Below are 15,851 nucleotides of genomic sequence, written 5' to 3' on the forward strand. Positions count from 1 at the left end.
CTTAGAACATAGTTATACTATAGATGTTATTTAACTACATTGTAAAAGCTCCTTGGGATTCTGTTCTGTGTCTTTTTTATCTTCACCTCTCTTGCAGTGACTACAACCGAGCTTTACACAAAATATACACTCCAGGCATGTTGAAATGAACTCAGCTCTGCAGTACACATGGGACCTGTCAGTCATGTAGCCAACCAGAAAACCTCCCAGATATGAAAAGAGCTGTGATGTAGTGGAAAGAAGACTGGATTTTGAATAAGACTCCCAGTTCCAAGTTTGTCATTCCCTAGCTGTTTTACTTGAAGCGAGTCACCTAACCTCTCTGAGCTTTAGAAACACGGGAGACAATAATAATACTTTTCTCAAGTTCCTCTGTGTATGCATTGTAAAAGCATTCCCTTGTCTCCTTATGCTCTCCAACACTTGTTATTTCTTATCTCTTTTTATGATAGCCATTATGGCATCTCATTGTGCTTTTGATTTGCATTTCCCTAGTGATTAGTGATGTTGAACATCTTTTCATGTGCCTGTTGGCCATCTGTATTCAAAAATATATATGCATACCTGTGTTCATTGTAGCATTTTTTATAATATCCAAGATATGGAAACAACCTAAATGTCCACTGACAGATAAATGGCTGAAGAAGATATGGCAGCCCTGGCTGGGTGGCTCAATTGGTTGGAGCATTGTCTTGTACACCAAAAGGTTATGGGTTAGATTCCCGGTCAGGGCACATACCTGGGTTGTAGGTTCTATCCCCAGCCAGGGTGTGTATGGGAGGCAAGCAAAATCAATCTCTCTCTCTCTCTCTCTCTCTCTCTCTCTCTCTCTCTCTCTCTCCTATATATATACAATGGAATACTAGTCAGCCATAAAAATGTGAAACCCTACCATTTGTGACAATATGAATGCACCTTGACTGTATCATACTAGTGAAATAAATCAGATGGAAAAAGATAAACACTGTATGATTTCTTTCATATTTGCAATACAAAAATATTATTAAACAAAAACAAACAAGACAAAAGCAAATGAACAAACCACAAAAAACGTCATAGAGGCAGACAACAGATTGGTGGTTATCAGAAGGGAATGTGAGTGAAGGGAGGATGAAACTGGTAAAGGGTGTCATTTGTATGTTGACAGATGGAAACTAGACTTTTGGTGGTGAGCATGATGTATTGTATACAGATTTTGAATTAAAATGTTGCATACCTTAAACATGTTATAAACCAGTATTACCTCAATTAAATAATCTATCTATTTTGAACAAAACTAATAGACTTTTTTATGTTGTATACCATTTATTTTGGTAATACAAAATACATCACAAGGCAGTATACAATCAATTGCTAGAGTAAGGGTTTAACTAAAAATATGCAATAAATAAGAGAAGTGAAATAACTCAGAGACCAGAAGAGCAATTGTCTAAGATCACCTTGATTATTCCTAAGGCATTTGTGAAAGGATGGAGCTGGCAGTTATTTTAGAAAATGAGAGTCAAGGATGTTTCATCAGAGACCTAAATGAAGTAAGAGAGTGAGCAAGAAAAGATCAGAGGGAAGGTGAAGGAGCAGCAAGTGAAAAAGCAGGAACGAGCTTGGAGCGCAAGGTCCTGTAAGAAAACCAGACTGACTACGGTCTGAGCACGGGGGGCAGTGGCAAGAGACACAGGGAGAGAGGAAAGTAGAGGCAGAGCACCCAGGACCCTCTCATCCATCAAAAGAAAGAAGTATCAGGGGTCCTCAAACTACGGCCCGTGGGCCACATGCGGCCCGCCGAGGACATATATCCGGCCCACCGGGTGCCGCTGCCTGTCCTGCTTAGCAGCCTACTCGTCCCGGGCCCGCAGTGCGCATAGGAATTTGTTCATAGTTTTTTTTTAAAAACTAAAGTCCGGCCCTCCAACGGTCTGAAGGACAGTGAACTGGCCCCCTGTTTAAAAAGTTTGAGGACCCCTTTTTGTGATGTAAGCCCATTGAAGGATTTTGAGCAAGAGAGTAGCATGATTAGTTATTTCCTTTTCTTCTATCATGTGTGAAACTAATAGAATTGAAGGAAGAAATAGACACATCCACAACTGTATTGGGAAATTCAACATCCCCTTTCGGAAACTGATAGAACTTGTAAGCAAAAAATCAGGAAGGATATACAAGAACTGAACTTCATGATCAACCAGCATGATTATACTTAGTTGACATATATAGAACATTCCACACAAAAACAGCAAAGTAAATATTTTCTTCAATTATCCATAGAATCTTTACCAAAAGAGACGATATTCTGGGCCATAAAACAAACCTCAACAAATTTAAAAGAATTACATCATATGGCATGTGGTCTGTGAGCAAAATAAAATCAAACTAGAAATCAATAACTGAAAGATAACAGAAAAGTCTGTAGACATATGGAAATTAAATTAAATAAAACAAATTTATAATCAATGAATCAAAGAGGTGTTTTCTAAGGAAATAAAAATGCAGAGAAATAAATGAAATAAAAATATAGCATATTGAAATATGTCAGGCCTGAGAGAATTTTATAGCACTAAATGCTTACATTGCAAACGAAGAAATGTCTCAAGTAAAAAAAAAAAAAAATCAACTTCCTAATTCAGACACTATAAAACAACAAAATAAACCCAAAGCAAATAGAGAGAAGGAAATAAAGACAATCAGGGCAGAAACCAATGAAATTGTTGTAGGAAAACATACAAAATGAAACCTTTAAAAGCTACTTCATTGAAAACAAAACAAAATTGATAAGCCCACAGAAAGACTAATAAACGTTAAAAGAGGGAAGACATAAATTCCCACCCAATTAGAAATGAAATGGGAAATAATACTGTAGATCCTGCAGCCATTAAAAGGATGATAAGGGGATACCATAAAGCACTTTATGCTCATATATTTGACAACTTAGAAAAAAGTGAACACTTCCTATCAGAAAGGGAAAGAAAGAAAACAATCTCATTTACAATTGCTCCAAAGAAGTAAAATAAAATACCTATGAATAAATTTAACCAAGGAGGTAAAAGACCTGTACTAAGAAAATTATAAGGTACTAAAGAAAGAAATCAAAGGAGATACAAATAAATGAAAGCATATACCGTGTTCACAGATAGGAAGAATTACATCATTAAAATGTCCATGCTACTCAAAGCAATCTATAGATTTAATGCAATCCCTATCAAAACACCAGTGGAGTACTTTGCAAAACTAGAACAAATAATCCAAAAATGTATATGGAACCCCACCCCCCCCACACACACAAAACAAATAACCCTCAGCAATATTGAGAAATGACAAAGTTGGAGGTATCACACTATCTGATATCAAGGCCATAGTAACCAAAACAGCATGGTATGGCATAAAAACAGATATAAATCAATGGAACAGAATATAAAACCCAGAAATAAATCCATGTTTAGATGGTCAATTAATATTTGACAAAGCAGGCAAGAACATACAGTCTATTTAATAAATGGTGCTGAGAAAATTGGACAGGTACATGCAAAAATTTGAAACTAGACCACCTTCTTACATCATATACAAGAATAAACTCAAACTGCATTAAAAACTTAAATGTGAGACTCTAAACCACAAAATCCCATGAAGAAAACTTAGGCAGTAAAATCTCTGACATGTCTCTTAACAATATTTTTCCTGCTATATCTCCTCAGGCAAAGGAAACAAAAGAAAAAATAAACAAATGGCATTACATCAAACAAAACTTTTTGCAGAGCAAAAAGAACCATAAACAAAATGAAGAGACAACCTACTAAATGAGAGAACATATAATGCCAATCATGTATCTGATAAGGGCTCAGTATCCAAAATTTATAAAGAACTCAAACTACTCAACACACACACAAAAACACATAATCCAGTTGAAAAATGGTCAGAGGACCTGTTTAGACATCTCCACACACTTCTCCAAAGAGGGCATACAAAGGATCAATAGACATGAAAAGATGCTCAATGTCACTAACTGTCAGAAAAATGTAAATTAAAACCTCAATGAGATATCACCTCACATCTGTCAGAATGTTTATCATCAATAAATCAACAAAAAAAAAAACAAGTGCTGGCAAGGATGTGGAGAAAAGGGAACCCTCATGAACTGCTGGTGGGAATGCAGCTTGGTGATATGGGAGGCAAGCGGTGCAGCCACTATGGAAAACAGTATGGAGTTTCCTCAAAAAATTAAAAATGGAACTGCCTTGTGACCCAGCGATTCCAATTCTGGGGAGTTAGCTGAAGAAAACTAAAACACTAATTAGAAAGAATATATGGTGATTCCCAATCAGGGCACATGCCCGGGTTGCTGGCTCAAGTGGGGGGCATGTAGGAGGCAGCCGATCAATGATTCCTTCTCTTCATTGATGTTTCTATCTCTCTCTCCCTCTCCCTCTCAGAAATCAATAAAAATATATTTTTAAAAAAGAAAGAATATATGCACCCCTATTTCACCGCAGCATTATTTACAATAGCCAAGATCTGGAAGCAACCCAAGTGCTGATCAATAGACAAGTGGATAACAAAGCAGTGGTGCACATATATAATGGAATATCACTCAGCCATAAAAAGAATGAAATCTTACCATTGAGACAACATGGATGGACATAGGGGGACCTATTATGCTCAGTGAAATAAGTCAGTCAGAGAAAGACAAATACCATATAATTTCACTTATATGTGGAATCTAAAGAACAAAATAAACAAGCAAAATTGAAACAGACTCAGACACAGAGAGCATTCTGGTAGTTGCCAGAGGGAAGGGGGTATGAGGAACTCGATCAAAGTTGTGAAGGTATTAAGAAGCACAAATTGGTAATTACAACACAGCATTGGAAATATAGTCAATAACATTGTGATAACTCTGTGTGGAGCCAGTGCAGGCATAGTAAATATTGAGGGGAACACTTTGTAAAGTATATGATTGTCTAACAACTAAGCTGTACTAGTACACCTGAAACCAATACAAAATAAAATTGCAAGAAAAAAATAAAAATTTAAATTAAAGAAATCAAACAGTTCTAAAACCACAAACTATCAAAACTCATCCAAGACGAATTAGATAATATACCTAGCCTCATAATCATTGAAGACATTGAACATGAAATTAAACTTCTTTAAAAAATAAAAATAATCTCCAAACCCAAATGACTTCACTGGCAAAGTTTACCACTTACTTAAAGAAGAATAAACATAATTTCACGTAATCTCTTCCAGAAAATAGGAGAGGAGGGAACATCTCCCAACTCATTTTATGAGGGCCGTATTACTGTGATACCAAAAGCAAAGATATTTATTAAAAAATAAAATTTCAGACCAATATTTTTTATGAAGTTAAACATAAAAAATGATTCGAAAAAATCATTTTCTTAAAAGAATATTCCACAACCAGGTAGAATATACTTCAGGTATGCACATGGGATCCAAAAAGCAAAAATCTGGAGTAGATGCATGAAACATAAAAAAGGGAGAAACAGAGCATACCACCCTGGAAACTCAACAGTTTATAAAGGTAGGCAGAAAGAGATGGACAAAGAAACAATGAAAATACAGAACAACCAGAAGGCAAACAAGATGTCAATAGTAAGTTCATATATATCAATAATCATTCTAAATGTGAATACATTGAATTCATCAAACAAAAGACACAGAGTAGCTGAGTGAATAAACAAACAAGACCCAACTATGTACTGCCTATAGGAGACTCGTTTCAGCTCTAAACACACACATAGGCTCAAACAAGATATCCCATTAAAATAGAAACCAAAAGAAAGCCAGGCTAGCCATACTTGTACCAGACAAAATAGATTTTAAGCCAATACACTAAGAATAAACAGAAATCATTAAGATATATGCATCCAACATTGGAGCACCGAAATATATTAAGCAAAGACTAACAGATCTAAAGGGAGAAATACACAACAATACAATATTAGTAGGGGACATCAATAGTCTACTGTTAACAATGGATAGATTATCCAGAAAGAATATCAACAAATGTTGGAATTGGACCATACCTTAGACCAAAGGGACTTAAAAGACTTATACCACTCAACAGCAGCAAGAATACGCATTCTTCTCAAGTGCACATGGAACATTTTCCAGGATAGATTATGTGATAAGACACAAAACAAGTCTTAACAAATTTAAGAGACTGAAACCATACCAATTACCTTTTCTAACCACAATGGTATGAGACTGGAAACCAACAACAGGAAAGCTGTAAAATCTACAAATATGTGGAAAATAAACAAGGCGCTTGTGAACAACCAATGGCTCAAATAAAAAAAATCAAAAGGCAAATAAAAATTATCTCAAAACAAATGAAAATAGAAACACAACACATCAAATCTGTGGTAGACTGCAAAAGTAGTTCTGAGAGCAAAGTTTATGGCAATAAATGCATATATTGAGAAATTAGAAAGATCTCAAATAACTGAACTTTAACCTCAGGAAGTAGAAAAGAACAATTTAAACCCAAAGTTAGCAAAAGGAAGGAAACAACAAAAGATCACAGTGGAAATAAATGAAATAGAGACCAGAAAGACAATAGAAAGTATCAACAGAACTAAGAGCTGGTTTTCCAACAAGATAAACAAAATTGACAAACCTTTTTTTAAAAAATCCTCACCCAAGGATATGTTTTTACTGATTTGAGAGAGAGAGGAAGCGGGGGGGGGGGGGTAGCGGGGGGGAGAGACATCAATGTGAGAAAAATATTGATCGGTTGCCTCCCCCACACCCCAACTGTGGATTGAACCCCCTGCAACCTAGGCATGTGCCCAGACCAGGAATCAAACTGAAGACCCTTCAGTGGGCAGGACAACACTCCAACCACCTGAGCCACACCAGCCAGTGCAAAATTGACAAACCTTTACCTGTGCTAACTAAGGATAAAAAGAGAGAAGACTCGAATTAAATTAGAAATGAAAGAGGAGACATTTCAACTGATACTACAGAAATACATAGGATCGGCCCTAGCTGGTTTGGCTCAGTGGATAGAGTGTTGGCCTGCCAACTGAAGGGTCCTTGGTTCCATTCCAGTCAAGGTCACATGTCCACGTTGCAGGCTCAACCCCCACTAGTGGGTGTGCAGGAGGCAGCCAATCAATGATTCTCTCTCATCATTGATGTTTTTATCTCTCTTTCCCCTCTCCCTTCCTCTCTGAAATCAATATATATTTTAAAAATAAAGAAATACATAGGATCATAATATAATACTATAAACAATTACATGCCAACAAATTAGATAACCTAGAAGAAATGGATACATTTCTAGAAACCCACAGCCTAACAGGACCGAATCAGGAAGAAATAGAAAATTGGAACAAGCCAATAATGAGTAAATTGACTGAATTAGTATTCAAAATTCTCCCAACACAGAAAACTCCCTCTATGGGAAAATTCTTGTCAGAAGAACACTTATTAATCAACAGATGCCCTCTATTCTGTTTTTAATGGGAAAAAATATGCTTAATTTTGCTTTAATCTGGGAATCAACCAGATTATTAATTCAGTATTCTCCTAGAAATAATGGTTGTTTTCATCTGAAAATTTCACAAAAGTCTACACATAATCAGCATAGGTTAAGGAAAGACAGAGAAACCGCACTGATGCAGATGGAAAAACAACACGTTTCTTTTTTAACTGGTAAAACCACTCACTGAATGAATAAATGGACCCTGACAGATTTTTCAAAGGGATAAGACATCAGCAATATAAACTGTGTTTGTTCTGTAAGAATATAAACAGGAAAAAGGTCTCATAAAAATTAAAAATAATTCCAAACCATATGAGGCTTCTGGGTGAGGTTAGACAAGAGTCCCCTGTGACCTGAGGAGAGAAGTGACATCATGTTTGAGCCAAGTGTTGCCCATGCCTGGCTGGGCAATTACTTGAAGTGCTTTTTCAATTTTTTAAGTGAGGTATAATTAACATACAATATTATATTAGTTTCAGATTTACAGCTTTATGATTCAATATATTTATATATTTATCAGCACAAATCTAAGTAACATACATCGCTTCACATATTTAAGAGAATGTTCCTTATGATATGGACTTTTTAACATTTAAAATTTTCTTAGGCCCTGGCTGGTGTTGCTAAGTGGTTAGAGCATCAGCCCATGGACGGAAGGGTTTCAGGTTCAATTCCCAGTCAAGGGCATGTACCTGGGTTGAAGGTTCAATCCCCCACCCTAGTTGGGGCACATGTGGGAGGCAACTGATTGATATCTCTCTCTCTCTCTCTCTGTCTGTCTCCCTTCCCTCCCTCCCTCCCTCCCACTCTCTCTAAAAACCAATGGGAAAAAATATTCTTTAGTGAGGATTAACAACAACAAGTCTCTTAGGAATTTTCAAATATGCAATATAGTACTATTAACTATAGTGACCACACTGTACATTACATCACTAAGACTTTTTTTACTTATTTTATAACTGGAAGATTTTACCTTTTGATGCCCTTCACCCATTTTATCCACCCACACCTCTGGCAACCACCAATCTTTCTCTGCATCTAGGAACTCATTTTTGTCTCATTTCTTTCTTAGGCTCCACATATAAGGGAAATCTATGGCATTTTCCTATCTATGTCTGACTTCTTTGACTTTGAATACTTCCCTCAAGGTCTTTCCACTTTGTTTCAAATGGCAAGATTTCATTCTTTCTTATGACTGAATAAGTCTATACTAATAAAAGGGTAATATGCTAATTAGACCAGACATCCTTCCGGAAAAAGCCATGGTGGCGGGGGCCAAGGCAGAGGTGGTTAGGGGTGACCAGGCCGGCGAGGGAGGGCAGTTAGGGGAGATCAGGCCTGCAGGGGAGGGCAGTTAGGGGCAACCAAGCAGGCAGATAGGTGAGTGGTTAGGAGCCAGTGGTCCCAGATTATGAGAGGGATGTCTGACTAAACCGGCAGTCGGACATCCCCTGAGGGGTCCCAGAATGAAGAGGGTGCAGGCTGGGCTGAGGGACCCCGCACCTCGTGCACAAATTTTGTGCACCAGGCCTCTAGTATTTAAATAAAGAGTCAAATTTTCTTAATTATTCACTCATTGATGAAAACAGGTTGTTTCCATATTTGAGCTATTGTGAATAATGCTGCAATGAACATTTAGTTTCTGTGGTGTATCACATTAGTTGAATTGGGACTATTAAACCAAACTTGTTTGTCTTTCTGTGTAGGAGTGACCTCTGTGTAGAATGTGTGCCAAATGGTTTTGGCATGCCAGTTGGAGTCAGGGCAAGCACGTGTAGTGCCTGAGGTGAGGCTAGCCAGGAACAGGTTCCAAGTGGGGCAGTTGTGTGTACATATGTGTGCACTAGCTCTCTGTTGTTCCGGCTGTCCATGGCCAGAATGGAGTTGGGGCACAGTGGCCTGATGAATGCACACTTTCTTCCCCTTCTGATCCAGGCAGGGCTGCCTGCTATGCGTGTGGCCCAAGCTATTGCTTTGCCTGTTGCCCAAGCTGGGTCAGGGCAGAGCTGCTTTGTGTGAGCACAGCAATGCTCTACTATTTCCTCACGTTCTCCTGACAGGGCAGCCCTGCTACTTCTGCACTCTCTCCAGGTGGGAGAGTCCCTCATATGCACACAACCCAGTGGGTAGGCACAGCAGTGCCCTGTTATACCCACTTGATCAATTTCTGGGCGGAGGAGCCCTGTGTACATGTGCTGTTTGGCACCCTCCTGCTCTTGCTGGAGCTAACTCTGGGAGGGGTGGCTGGGGACATGCTACAGCAGCCCTGGAGGTTAGCCAGAGAACCTAAATAGAGCTCCCGCCCACTATCCAAGTGCAAGGGAAATGTAAACAATAGTTGCTCACTGGTTCCTCTGGTACTAGACTTCCCTCAGCTCTCTGAGCGCTCTCAGATTTCTCTGACCTTCTCTATGCAGTCTCTCTCTTGTTTTTCTTTCTTTTTTTTTGTGCAGAAGCTGTTCAATTGACCCTCACTTGTTTCTGAGGAGGAATTGTTCCAAATATAGGTGTACATTCAATGTGTTCTTGGGAGGTGGCAATCTCAGCCAGCGTCTTGGACCCACTTCCCTAGATGTATTCTTTTCTTAAATATTTTATTTTTGTTAATTCTCACCCAAGGATATTTTTTCCATTGATTTTAGAGAGAGTGGATGGGAGGGAGAGAGGGAGGGAAGGGGAAGGAAGGGAACGAGGGAACGAGGGAGAGAGAGAAACATCAATGTAAGAGAGACACATTGATTGTTTGCCTCCCACATGCGCCCCGACGGGGGTCCGGATCGAACCTGCAATCCAGGTACCTGCTCTTGACTGGGAATCAAACCCACCACCATTTGATGGGAGGGCCAACACTCTAACCACTGAGCTACACTAGCTAGAGCCCTAGATGTATTCTTAAGTTCAATCCAGCCAGGCTTGTTTGCTTTCTCCCTAGAATAGAAACCATCTGGATAAGAAATTTCATTCATTCACCAACTATATATTTATGCCTATGACATATCACTCATTGAACTATGTTGTGGAGAGTCAGTGGAGAGAGAAAATAGACATGTTTATGCCCTCAAATAGTTTCCAGTATTGGGAGAAGGCCCATTTTTTTGCAAGCTAACTTTTTGTCTTCCCAATCACAAGGCCTAAAACAGAGCTAAATACTCAGGGCTGTTCAGTCAATACTTGCTAACATGTCAAGGGGAATTTAAATAGATTTATGAAGCTAGTTTATCTTCAACCTAGTTTAAAGTAGGGTGTCTGTCCAGCTCTGTCCACCTCAATCTGAAGTTCCTGCGCTACACAGGGTTGCAGGCATGTTAGTGGCAGCACTAGATTGCCTGGATTCAAGTCCCAGCTCTGTTACTCACTAATCATTAGAGTTGTGCAAAAATAACCTAACCTCTCTGTGCCTCAGATTTATCATATATAATAGTGCCCAATTAATGGAATTTTAAAGGATTAAATGTGTGTATACACACACACACACACACACACACACACACACAGGAATGGCCTCTGCCAGCACTTTTGTCTGGCAGAAAGCTGCCCCTCCAGCTCTTGCCCTGATTCCAGACAAGTTAGTTCCTCCCTAAATGTCCCAGGTTCCTTTTAAACTGCTTCCCCAGCACTGGAGCTCAGAATGAGTCCCAATAGGTCCATGCCCAGGCCCTTTAAGAGGAACTGCCTGGGACTCCATCAGCCTCTGTGTCACTCAGCCACAATCTGAGCTGGTTTTTACAGCCAGAAGTTGTGGGGACTTATCTTCCTTGTCCTGGAACCCTGAGCTGGGGGGGAGGGGCCTGATGTGGGACTGAGACCCCTCACGCCTCAGGGAAACCTCCACAACCAAGATATCCTTCCCAATTTTTTTGTAAATTCTCACTGGAAGATATGTTTTCCATTGATTTTTAGAGAGAGTGGAAGGTAGGGAGGAGGGGGGGAGAGAAAGAAACATCAAGGTGAGAGACACATCTATTGGTTGCCTCCCACACACACCCTGATCAGAGCCAGGGATTGAAAAACAACAGATGCATGACCTTGACTAGGAATCGAATCCATAACCATTCAGTCTGTAGGCTGACGCTAAACACTGAGCAAAATCGACCAGGGCTGCCAAAACCGGTTTGGCTCAGTGGATAGAGCGTTGGCCTGCGGACTCAAGGGTCCCAGGTTCGATTCCGGTCAAGGGCATGTAACTTGGTTGCGGGCACATCCCCAGTGGGAGGTGTGCAAGAGGCAGCTGATCGATGTTTCTCTCTCATCGATGTTTCTGACTATCTGTCCCTCTTCCTTCCTCTCTGTAAAAAATCAATAAAATATATTTAAAAAAAAAATCGACCAGGGCATATCCCTCCCTATTTTAAACTGCCACACATGGGTGTGGGAGTGATCCATTCTGCCCCAAGTCTCTGCCCCTCCTACTAGTCTCCATGTGCTTCTTCTTTAATTCCCCAGGTCTGTGGTTGGCAAACTGTGGCTCGTGAGCCACATGCCACTCTTTGGCCCCTTGAGTGTGGCTCTTCCACAAAATACCATGGCCTGGGCAAGTCTATTTTGAAGAAGTGGCGTTAGAAGTTTAAGTTTAAAAAATTTGGCTCTCAAAAGAAATTTCAATCGTTGTACTATTGATATTTGGCTCTGTTGACTGAGTTTGCCGACCACTGCCCCAGGTGTAGGACTTCCATTCAGCTAGATCTCAGTTGGTTCTGAATGATGGTTGTTATATTGTGGTGGTGGGAGGCTGTGAGTCCCATGTTTACCTGTGCCGCCATCTTGACCGGAACTCTAAGAGAATCGATTTTAAGTGTTCTCACCAGAAAAAAAAAATGCTAAGAGATATGTTAATTAACTTGGTTGTGGTAGTTGTTTCATTATGTATAACACTAGAGGCCTGGTGCACAAATTTGTGCACAGGTGGGGTCCCTCGGCCTGGCCAGTGATCAGGGCCAATTGGGGCATCTTGCCCAGTCCCAATCGGGGCTGCGGGAGGTTGGCTGGCTGGGGGGAGGGCAGCAGGAGGCTGGTCGGCCACATAAGGTTGGCTGTGGGAGCACACTGACCACCAGGGGGCAGCTCCTGCGTTGAGCATCTGCCCCCTGGTGGTTAGTGTGTGTCTTAGCAACTGGTCGACTGGTTTTCCAGTAACTGTCGCTTAGGCTTTTATATATATAGATATATTATCTAATTGTGCACCTTAAAAACAAACACATTGTACAACCTAAACATACATAAATTTTGTCAATCAAGCCTCAGCAGAGCTGGGGGCGGGTGTGGATGCTAATTGTGTTCCACACAGTAAGGAAATTTACACAATGGGGCTTGTTTATGAAGGCTGCAGAAGACTCTGACTGCCTTCCTGCTAAAACATTGCTGTAGAGGCCTAAGAAATGTTACAAAGTTTTCCCCTCTTGTTTTAAGGGCCCAAGAGAAGTAGAGGCTGTAACTGCTCACAGTAGCCCAGTTCTGGGGGGACAAAAACCCTAAATACTGAAAATTGCTTTGGTTTAACGTAAATCCTACAAGCTGGAGGTATTTTTCTCCTATTGACTCTGCTTCTCACTGCCTACTGTGGTAAAGCTTCTTATTCCATGTGGCAAAGCCCCAGTGAAAACAGACATGAGATAGGTTAACAGCGTTTGGTTTATTATTTCCATAGTAGCGAACAGAGTGGTAGTCTCAAAGCTAGGTATCACACCTGGCACCTCAAACTCTCCACCATGAGTAGATTCTTAAATTCAAGAAGGCCAAATAACTTCAAGGTTAAGGTTAAGTGCACAAGCTCTGCAGTTTACTACCTGAGTTCAAATTCCAGCTTCACCGCTACTGCATAACTGTGGGCAAGTTTCTTACCCTCTCTGGGCCCCCTTTGCTTATTTAAAAAAACAGGATAGTGACAGACAGCATCTACCTCATGGGGTTCTTGTGAAAATTAAATGAGATAATTCTTTTACAGCCTTACATTTAGTAAATACTCAATATTTCAAGTAAACATAGTACTGTTTTCATTTGGCAAACCCACCTGAGTTTTCGTGATATTCTATTGGGTTAGCAAATAAAGGTGGTCGAAACTGGAATATAGTAGGTCCTTATACAAATTGCTATCATTGGTTTCCATTTGCAACATACCAGTTATGAAATAGAAACTTCCTAGTCATTACTTCTAAAATAGTGCTTCAAAAATTTTATATTACTTTGAGAATCAGTGGCCTAAACTATATATATCTTACTTGGTATAATGCCTTCAACTCACCTTGCAAACCTAGTGAACCTGTTTTCCCACTCCTGCTTCCACATCTACATTTCCTCTTCTTTTCCCTAAGGTAGTGGTTCTCAAAGTATAGTCCCTGGACCAGCAGGATCAGCATCAGCACCACCTGGGAACTTGGTTTTTAAAATTTTATTTTATTTCCATACTAGTGACCCGGTGCACGGATTTATGCACATTGAAAGGAAATTAATTAGAAGGTAGCCAGTGGGGCGGGACTGGGTGAGATGGGCCAGACACACCCTGGAGCCAACCTCCCGCAGGCCCTCCCCAGCCGGCTGCATCTGGGGCAGTGCTGTGGCTTGAAGGGCATCTGCAGAGTGAGCAGGGTCCCTCAGGCAGGTGGGGTCCCTCGACCTGGCCTGCGGGTATCTGGCCAAAACCAGCTGACATCCCCCAAGGGGTCTTGGAGTGCGAGGAATCGGGCTCCCTCCTCTCTGGTTCCGGGTGTGTCACCTGAGAACCACTGCTGCCAAGTCACCGCAGCTTGGCAGCTCGTGTTGAGCGTCTGCCCCCTGGTGGTTAGTGTGTGTCATACCTACTGACCAGTCCGACGGTTGCTTAGCCTTTTATATTTATAGATTTTATCCCTTCTATTCCCTTTTCTACCTCCACCACCTCCCCCCCCTTCCCGCCCCCGCAATCACCACACTGTTGTCTATATCCATGAGTTCTTTTTTGCTCAATCCCTCCACCCTCCCCAACATCCCCCTACACATACCAGAGCTGTCTGCTTGCTTTCTATCTGAGTCTGTCTGCCAGCGATTCCACTTCTGGAAATTTATCTGAAGAAACACGAAACACTAATTTGAAAGAATATATGTACCCCTATGTTCATTGCAGTGTCCTTTACAACAGCCAAGATTTGGAAGCAGTTCAAGTGCCCATCAGTAGATGAGTGGATAAAAAAACTGTGGTACATTTACACAATGGACTACTCCTCTGTCTGAAAAAGGAAGAAAATTTTACCCTTTGTGATAGCATGGATGGACCTGAAGATTATTATCTAAACAAAATAAACCAAAGACAAATACCATATTATCTCACTTATACGTGGAATTTAATGAACAGACCGATTTTTGGTTTGATTTCTTCTCTCCATTTCTGTGTACATGCCTTCACTGTGCACTTGTTTACTTCAGTGTCTAAGCGGCTCCACCTTAAAATATATTTTTGTCTTCAGTGACAGACGACTGGTTGGTCATTACCATAAGAAGGATAATGTTGAATCATGTTATTTTGCTAACATTTCATCCTTTTATACATCCAAGTTATAACTAGAATCTGAGCAAGTTGAATCAAGAGCAAATAGAATAATGATATAACTTGGTGTTTTTTTCATGCTCATTGAATTTAATGTCTATATCTAGATCTATGTATCCAACTTAAAAAAAAAATGCTTTTTAGTAGCTCCTTCAAATATCACCCCAGGTATTGAGGATGATGAGTCATACCAAATCATGACTCCTATTAGTCATAGAACAGATCCCCGGTTCATTTGCTCTTCTCATTTTCCTAAGCGTTAAAAGGATAAATAAATCTGGAACATCTACTTAAAAAACTCTCCTTCTCTAGAAGATTAATACAATTATTGATCAAATTAGTCCTGTGCGGTTGTTTTAAGACTTGCGATTGTTAAGCTAAATAATGTAGACTACCAAAACCACATGTACTTTGATGTTCAGTGAAAAACTCTTTCTCTCAACTGGGGATAATAAGATGGGAAAAGGTGAAGCTCTGGTGGTCTGAAAGAAGTATCTTCAGAACATAGAGACGAGAAATGAGATGAGTCTACTGTGCTGTAGACTCCCTAAATGCATTTGTGTTCTGTTAGCGTATCTATGGAAACTGATAAAGTTAGGGCTTTGAGTAATTCTAGTGTGTGTTGTTAAGCTCCATTTCTCCCAGTTCACAATGCTTCATGTTTTCTTTAGGAGATCAAGTCAAATATAATAATGCTACTTGACTAGCATAATGAAGGCATATCCCATCTATACTAATAAGAGTGAAATATGCAAATTGACTGTACCTCCACTATGTCCACCAGCCAACCAGGAGTATGCAAATTAACCCAACAAAGATGGCGGGTTAATTTGCATA

Source organism: Plecotus auritus (assembly GCF_963455305.1).
Source record: "Plecotus auritus genome assembly, chromosome: X".
Taxonomy (NCBI): Eukaryota; Metazoa; Chordata; class Mammalia; order Chiroptera; family Vespertilionidae; genus Plecotus; species Plecotus auritus.